We start from the raw sequence: 7,284 nt of genomic DNA on the forward strand, positions 1-7,284 counted from the left end.
GAGTTTGCCCTATTTTAACGATGAAAACATGTGTGATTATGTGAAGAGCTTGAGGACAGTAGAGCCGGGGAGAATACCAAGTGAGCTTGAGCTCTCTCATGCTCAGATGCCAACTGCACATGTCATCTTAACAGTGCATATTTGAAAACACCTAAACTTTAGAGGTATTTTTCTGAAAGAAGTAAGTTGGTGGCTCTTGCTTTTTGGTGATAAATATAAAGTGATTCTGGTGGTATTCTTGTTTCCCAAAGATGAGCTAATGAAACACTACCTTAACCACAAGCCTTTCAGTTCTCAGCATTTTCTACCTGAGCCCATCAGTCCCCTGAAGGTTGTATGATATATGTTCCCTCAAAGATTCGGATCACCAAGTTACTTTTAAAAACCTCATGTGTGTCAATGACAAGAGACCAGAGACCAGATCTTCAGAACTACCCAACCTCCTGCTGTCATTTTAACCAGAGGGTGCCTTGGATTTGTGTATCTGCACAGTGAAATGGACATGTAAAATTATGTAAAAAGGATTTTAAGGCAATACTTACCAATACGATTTTATAGCAGCTACTCTTTATGCTTGCTGCAAGACACTCTATGAGGAATAAATATAAAACATTTGTTTTCTTTGCTCCCGTCCTTTGGTTCTTTCTTTCATTCCTTCTTTTCCTTTTTTTTTTTTTTTTTTTTTTTTTTTTTTTTTTTTTTTTTTTTCTTTCAGGACTGAGACTTGAACCTAGGACCTTGTACAGGATAGCCTCTGAGCTATGCTGAAGTGTCAATTTCCCCCACATATTTAAAAATTAAGTTGTCAGTAGTCTGTATATTTGTTTTAATTAGGTAAAGGAAATCACAGAATTGTTGTAGCAGTTGTTTCCAATCTTAAAACGGAAATTTTATAGAAATACAATTTATTACCCACTTTTTAAGTCTAAAGTTGGATACCAAGAAAAATATGGATGCTTTCTGATTTTACTGTTCTTATAAAGTGATTTCACGGTGTTTAGGAGCTGAGATATTTACAAGTTAAATCTACCTTAAGGATGTTTGGAGTTTACTTAAAGGCAAACTTGTTATATAAAAATACAAAACTTATCACCAGGCCAGAATTATAAAACAAATACTTTTAATTGAAAACATGAGCATATACAATACTTTCATTTTGGTTTTAATGTTGGGATTATTTTAATTTTCTCATTGAAAAAAATTGTTTTCAGATGAATTCTATTGCTTTTTGGTGTGTGGCAACAGTTCTGTTGCTCAGGAAATGGGACATTAGCTATTTTACAAAGCTGTGTTTCAGTACAATGATGGCTTACAGAGTTACAGTGTACATCATGTGTAACCATTGGCCTCCTTTACCAGAGAACTCCTATGTTCACAAGTACCTGTGAAGCCTGGGAGACAGCGTCAGGAAGCCTGAAGCATGAAAGCAGGTTTGTCATTTCCCATTGAGGATGGTTTATTGAGTTGAAGCAGTCTAAAGTCTAAATTTTCCCTTTGCCCTAGATAAATCTGAACAAATTAAGTTCAATACTAATTTTCATAGAATGTCAAAGTAGTATAAAACTAACAAGTCAAGAATATGCTGGCTGTTATGTGCTTCAGCCCTCTTCTCTCCGACAGTTACTGCACCCAGCAGCCACAGGATTGGAAAGTAGACACAGCACAAGTAAGCACTCAGACCTTCATGTGGGTCAGTACTGATGCGAGCATAAGAACTGTCTAAAAGCTTGTCACAGGAGCACCTCCTCACTTTCCTAGATTTTAAAAGATGATATTAAAGTGGAATATGGGAGTGAGACAAAATTTCACCTGGGCAGTGACAAGGAGAGAGGAGGTAGCAATTGTTGACATTAAATTCTGTTTTAAAACGTTGTTTCAGGATATTGTGTGGTCAAAACACATGAATTTTACAACATAGTCATCTACCTGCCTGGGAATAATGGTCTAGAATCAGAACCATTGAGCACACTGTTATGCATCTAAAGTCTATTCAGTAACATGTAGGGGTGAATGGAGGTGCTGGTAGAAGTTGAGTGATGGGTTTATCTGGGTTACTTTTGATTCACCTCATCTGAGGACCAGCCAAAGCTAGGCTACACTTTTCTAGAGAAGCAGGTGATGAACCGTCAGGGTCAGGACAGAAGCAGTGCACGGCCTCACCTCACACTTTGCTTTGAACACAGACTTAAAGTTGTGAAAGGCAGAAAGCATGACCAAAAAAGCTTAGGAGTTCTCTCTTCCCAAGGAAGAGTTTAAGGTGGTAGTTGCCTAGAGTCCTGATAGGAGGGACTCTTCCATTAAAGACACTAGCTCTTACCAGTCACATTTCAGAAGTGACTTTGTACAAGTAATAAGGGTTGATATTGTGAATTGAATTTTTTTATTTTGCCACTGTGTTAACCACCAGCAGGCAATTTTAAAAGTCCCCGTTACTGAATGAATGAATAAGTAAATGAAAAGATCCTTTTTAGTGTATTTCCAAAAAATTTCCTCGAGGTAGTCATTTTTCTTGTATTACATTAGACCAACCCCATTAAATCTGTATTAGTGAAAAGATAATCTCCGAAGGTTAAAACGCAGAATATCCTGGTAGTCAGTTAACCTTCGGGTTTGCCACTGTCTGTGGCCAACACAACCTATATGCTGATTCTAACTCTAGAGTAGTTGATGTTAAAGCACAAGGCAACAAAATTACTTACCTGTGCAATCCATGCAATTTTGGGTGAGAAACCTACATTTTAGTGATTTCTAGTTTATCTCTATTATTCTGTGCCAGAAAGCACTTTGTTCCAGTCAAAACACAGTGGCCCAGTTTTCTCCTTGTACCTCAGAGATGCTTCAGTCATCAGAAAAGGAGATGCTTACCACGATGAAAGATAACCCCTTCTCTTTTCAGAGGTGCAATGGGTTCTCAGGAGGGTCAGAGTCTCACTCTGGTCACCAAAGGAAAGCTGGGGATCCAAACCTGCAGCTGTTCTCCTTGTGCCCCTGGGACTCTGTGGGAAGGTGGCTGTGCCCAGCAATATGGGTGTGAACTGGGGGTCTCTGGGGAATACATCTCCACAGGGTCACTACAGGGCCTGGTGTATTTCCACTTTGGAAATGACCAATTACTGAGCTAAGATGTATTAATCCAGACAGAAGGAAGGTTAGGAGGAAGAGTCCCAGAGTCGAGCAGCAGGGCAGATGAGAATGCTATCTGCAGTGCCACCAGCTGAGTAGTGCTTGAGAAGAGGGCCAGTTAACCTAGTGAGCAGCCATTCTCTCCAGGCTGAGCAACACTCTCAAAGGCAAACACGCGCCTCTGGAGAGGTCTGTCTGGGTTCCAGAGAAATGGGAACTCAGAACACCTAGGAACATGCACATTCACCAACTAAGCAACTATCACCCACTGCCTCTAACTGTCCCAGTCCTCTCACACAGGAGACTATGCAGAGCTGAACTGGAATGGGTCACCCACACAAGTGCTGAGTGGCAGAGCCAGGAACTTACTGACTGTGAATTCCCTTTCTTATGGCCAAGGTGATTGGACTCCACCAACAACATGTCTTTGGTGTTTTTGACATGAAAGACATTGCTTAAAGCAGCAGTTCTCAACTGGTCAAAATACCATTTCATAGAGGTAGCCAAGACCATCAGAAAACACAGATATTTACATTATGATTTATAATAGTAGCAAAATTACAGTTGTGAAGTAGCAACAAAAATAATTTTATGGTTGGGGGGCACCACACATGAGGAACTGTGTTAAAGGGTCACAGCATTAGGAAGGTTGAGGACTACTTATTGAGGACCACGGAGGATCTGGAGCGATAGAAGGCTAGAGCCTGTCCTATCCATGGGAACCTGATACCCCAGTGGAGAGACAAGCCTGATCTTCAAACTCAAAAAGATTTGGGAAAATATAGTAAATTATAGGGAAGGCTATCAAAAAGTACAAGAATATGTGACAGACCTGCGCAAATAAGAAGTGCCACTTTATAATCAGAAAATTACCACTTAATGTTACTGTGTTTATACCATTTGTCTCACTTGATTCCCACAAGAGCCACATAAAGCACACAGGAAAAATAATTATAGGATCAATATATAAGCAAAGAAAAAAAAAACAAGATTCAGGGAGAACAGGAATTGACATAGTCACATATTAAACTCAGAGACACAACTTGGGTGGTTCTGAGTCTAACCCATTGCTCTGTCCACTGACGAGCAGGACATATAAAATATAACCATGCTGTCACTGGTCACTGGTTAGACACAAAACAGGGCCTGCAGACAGAGGTCTTGTTAAGACAAGAGGGTTCTGAGTATCTTTAAACAAAACCCTAAAGACACTGAGGCTTTCCATAGAAAGGAGGCGTGTGCTAAAGCCACAGCCTTCATATGCTCCATCGTCAGCACTTTCCATCACCTATTTCCTGTTAAGCCTTAGGGAGACTGACACAAAAACAACAGTCCCTGGAGGTGGCCAGTAGCAGAGCACTTGTCTAACATGTGTGGGGTCCTGAGGTTAATCTTCTGTACTACAAAGAATAAAGTCAAAGAAATAAATAAGGACAGTCCCTGCAGCGGGGTGTGGTGGTGCACGCCTTTGATCCCATCAGAGACAGGTGGATCTCTGTGAGTTCCAGGCCAGCCTGGTCTACAAAGCAAGTCCAGGACATCCAAGAATACACAGAGAAAGTCTGTCTTGAAAAAACAAAGAAACAAAAATACAGCAAATTAGTGCAGGGAGATTAGGCCTGGTTAGGAAAGCTTGCTGTCAAGAGTAATTAGAGCAGGGGTTTTAGTGGAGATGCAGCACATGTACATTTAAATTATTTACTATATTTAATAGATATCACAAGAGAAAATAAACCCACCCCTTGCTGCCTAAATATGTTGCTTTCATCTTTCTGTAGGTCATGTCCATGTAACCCTTGAAGCATGCCCAAAGTTGGTTGGATTTGGGTTTTTATTTGATTAATCTGTTTCTTGGTGAAGAGGGCCACCACACATTCAACCTTTCATGTTTTTATTTATACAGCAGTGTTATTTTAATGGCTTTCATGGTGTTCATTCCTATGACCTGTGACCTGTGACCTATGACCTGTGACTGCTTTCTATCCATAACCCTTTTGGATGCTAGCCCATGTCTATACTTGAGAGACACTCCTATTTTTACATATAATTTGTTCGCGTAAAGACTTGAGATGGTTGAATCTGAAAGGACTGAATAATAGATGTTTTAAAATAATAGTTTAAGAAGATTTAAAATACTATAAAAAGGCAATTTAAAATATTTAAAAATATTTGAAGCTCAAATTATTTTTAATCATATAGACTTGACATGATCTTGATATAGTTGTAACTCATTCTCTTCTTATTCTTTTGTACAGTAGAACATATACTTGTCTACCTTAAAGTAGATATACATTCACCTGAGCATTTCCCAGTGGCTCTTTATTTCTGTCTGTAGATTAATTAAATTTATGAGATCTGCATTTCTTACCAGTGGTTTTATCACCTTTATTTTTCTGTCTTCATGACATAGTTACAAAATAACTGGTAATAAAATACAAAAATTCTGTTTGTTTTTTAAGGTTATTTAAGGTAGTTGCAGGGGGTGGAGGTGGGAGGGATATGACCCGACTAGGTTATATATCTAGTGTACATCTAAGTTCCAGATAAGTGTACTTATTGTCATCATTAGAGTTATTGATTTACTGCTATAGCAAGCTACCTAGGATAATCAACTTAAAAAGTGGAAAGGCCTATTTTAGCTCATTGTTTAGGAGGTTTCTGTTCATAGTCAGTTGGTCCTATTGCTTTTTGGCCCATGATAAGGTAAGCATATCAGTGCAGGAGTGCATGGCAGGGGCAAGGAGAAAGAGGCGGGTCAAGTCACAATATCCCCTTCAAGGATAATTCCTTCCCATTAGATCTCACCTCCTAAAGATTTCACTGCCTGCCAGTAGTGGCCTATGGAGGTCACTTATCCAACCGCAGTGCATCATGGTTATGTGAAACAGCAGCTCACAGCTCCCAGTTGGCTTAAAAACAAAAAACAAAAAACAAAAACAAAAACAAAAAAACAGCTCCCCTCCCTCTGCGTCTCACTCTGTTGCCCTGGAACTGGCTGTGTGGAGCAGTTGGCCTGGAACTCTCAGATCTGCTTGTCTCTTCCTTCTAAGCCCTGGGATTATAGGTGTAAGACACTATGGCTGGTTTAAACCACAACTTTTTGGAGCTTGATTTGTGTATTGACACTCATTTTTTTAAGTGTACAGTTCTGTGGATTTAAAGTTTTGGTTAGGTGTATGTGTGTGTGTGTGTGTGTGTGTGTGTGTGTGTGTGTGTGATCATGTGAGTGTCACTTTACATGGGTGGAAGTGAGAGGAGAACGTCTTTTTTTCCATCTTGTGAGTTCTAGGGATCAAACTCAGGCAGTCAGCTTTAGTGGCTTGCCGCTTGACCATTTCAGCTGGTTTTGTTGGTTGGTTGGTTGGTTGGTTGGCTGTTTGTTTGTTGCTTTCATGTAGTCATGGAGCTGTGTTTAGCATTATGACATGCCAGCTCATGTTCATTATGCCAAGAAGGAGTTCTGTGCCTGCTAACTGTTACTCAGTTCTGTTCGTTTACTTCTTACTTCTAGCCCTGGCAGCCTCTGATTCACTTTATGTGAATTTACCTTTTCTGGGCATTTCTTCTAATTTCTTCATTTAGCATGACTTTTTTTTTTTTTTACATGCTCACGTACTTCATTCTTTTTGTGATTGTGAAATATATCAGCAGACTGATAAGTCACATTTTGCTTACCCATGGGTTGACTGGCATTTGTATTATTTATGTATTTTGGCCTCCATGAATAGCCTGTGACAGCCAGCCCGGTCCATGGCTTTATCCGGGCATGTACTCTTAATTCTCCTGGGCATATGCTTATGAGTTACAACTGACAATTATGGTGGAAATTTTATGTTTAACTGTTTGAAGAGCTACCAAATATTTTCCAGGGTAGTTTCACCTTCTTCTAGTTTACAGCCATCTTTGAGGAGGGATCCTTTGAATTTTTTCCTCTTCCTCACCCACCTAGTTCTTCCTCGTCAGTAGGAAGAACATGGCCACATGCTCTTCAGTTTCCATACCCAGCAGAAGAGTTTAAGTTGACTGCTCATTTCTAAGTCAGATCACTTTGTCATTATATTATTGAGTTGTTAGGACTCTTTGCATGTTCTTGTTCTACGTTAGTTGTCAGTTTCTGGACTTTTTCTCTCAATCTGTGGGTTTTCTTTTCTTGATTTTTTT

The 7,284-nt window shown here is 39.7% G+C and overlaps 1 protein-coding gene across 1 annotated transcript in view; it reads left to right on the forward strand.

Annotated features, from left to right (window-relative positions):
* The window catches only part of Atg4c (autophagy related 4C cysteine peptidase), a 296,253-nt gene extending 295,637 nt beyond the window's left edge, over positions 1-616 (forward strand). Inside the window, exon 12 of the transcript XR_007832605.1 lies at positions 532-616. The gene's annotated coding sequence lies outside the window, so the exon portion shown is untranslated. The remainder of the gene's footprint in view (positions 1-531) is intronic.
* Positions 617-7,284: the final 6,668 nt, after the last annotated feature.

The sequence above is a fragment of the Acomys russatus genome, chromosome 2, assembly GCF_903995435.1.
Source record: "Acomys russatus chromosome 2, mAcoRus1.1, whole genome shotgun sequence".
Taxonomy (NCBI): Eukaryota; Metazoa; Chordata; class Mammalia; order Rodentia; family Muridae; genus Acomys; species Acomys russatus.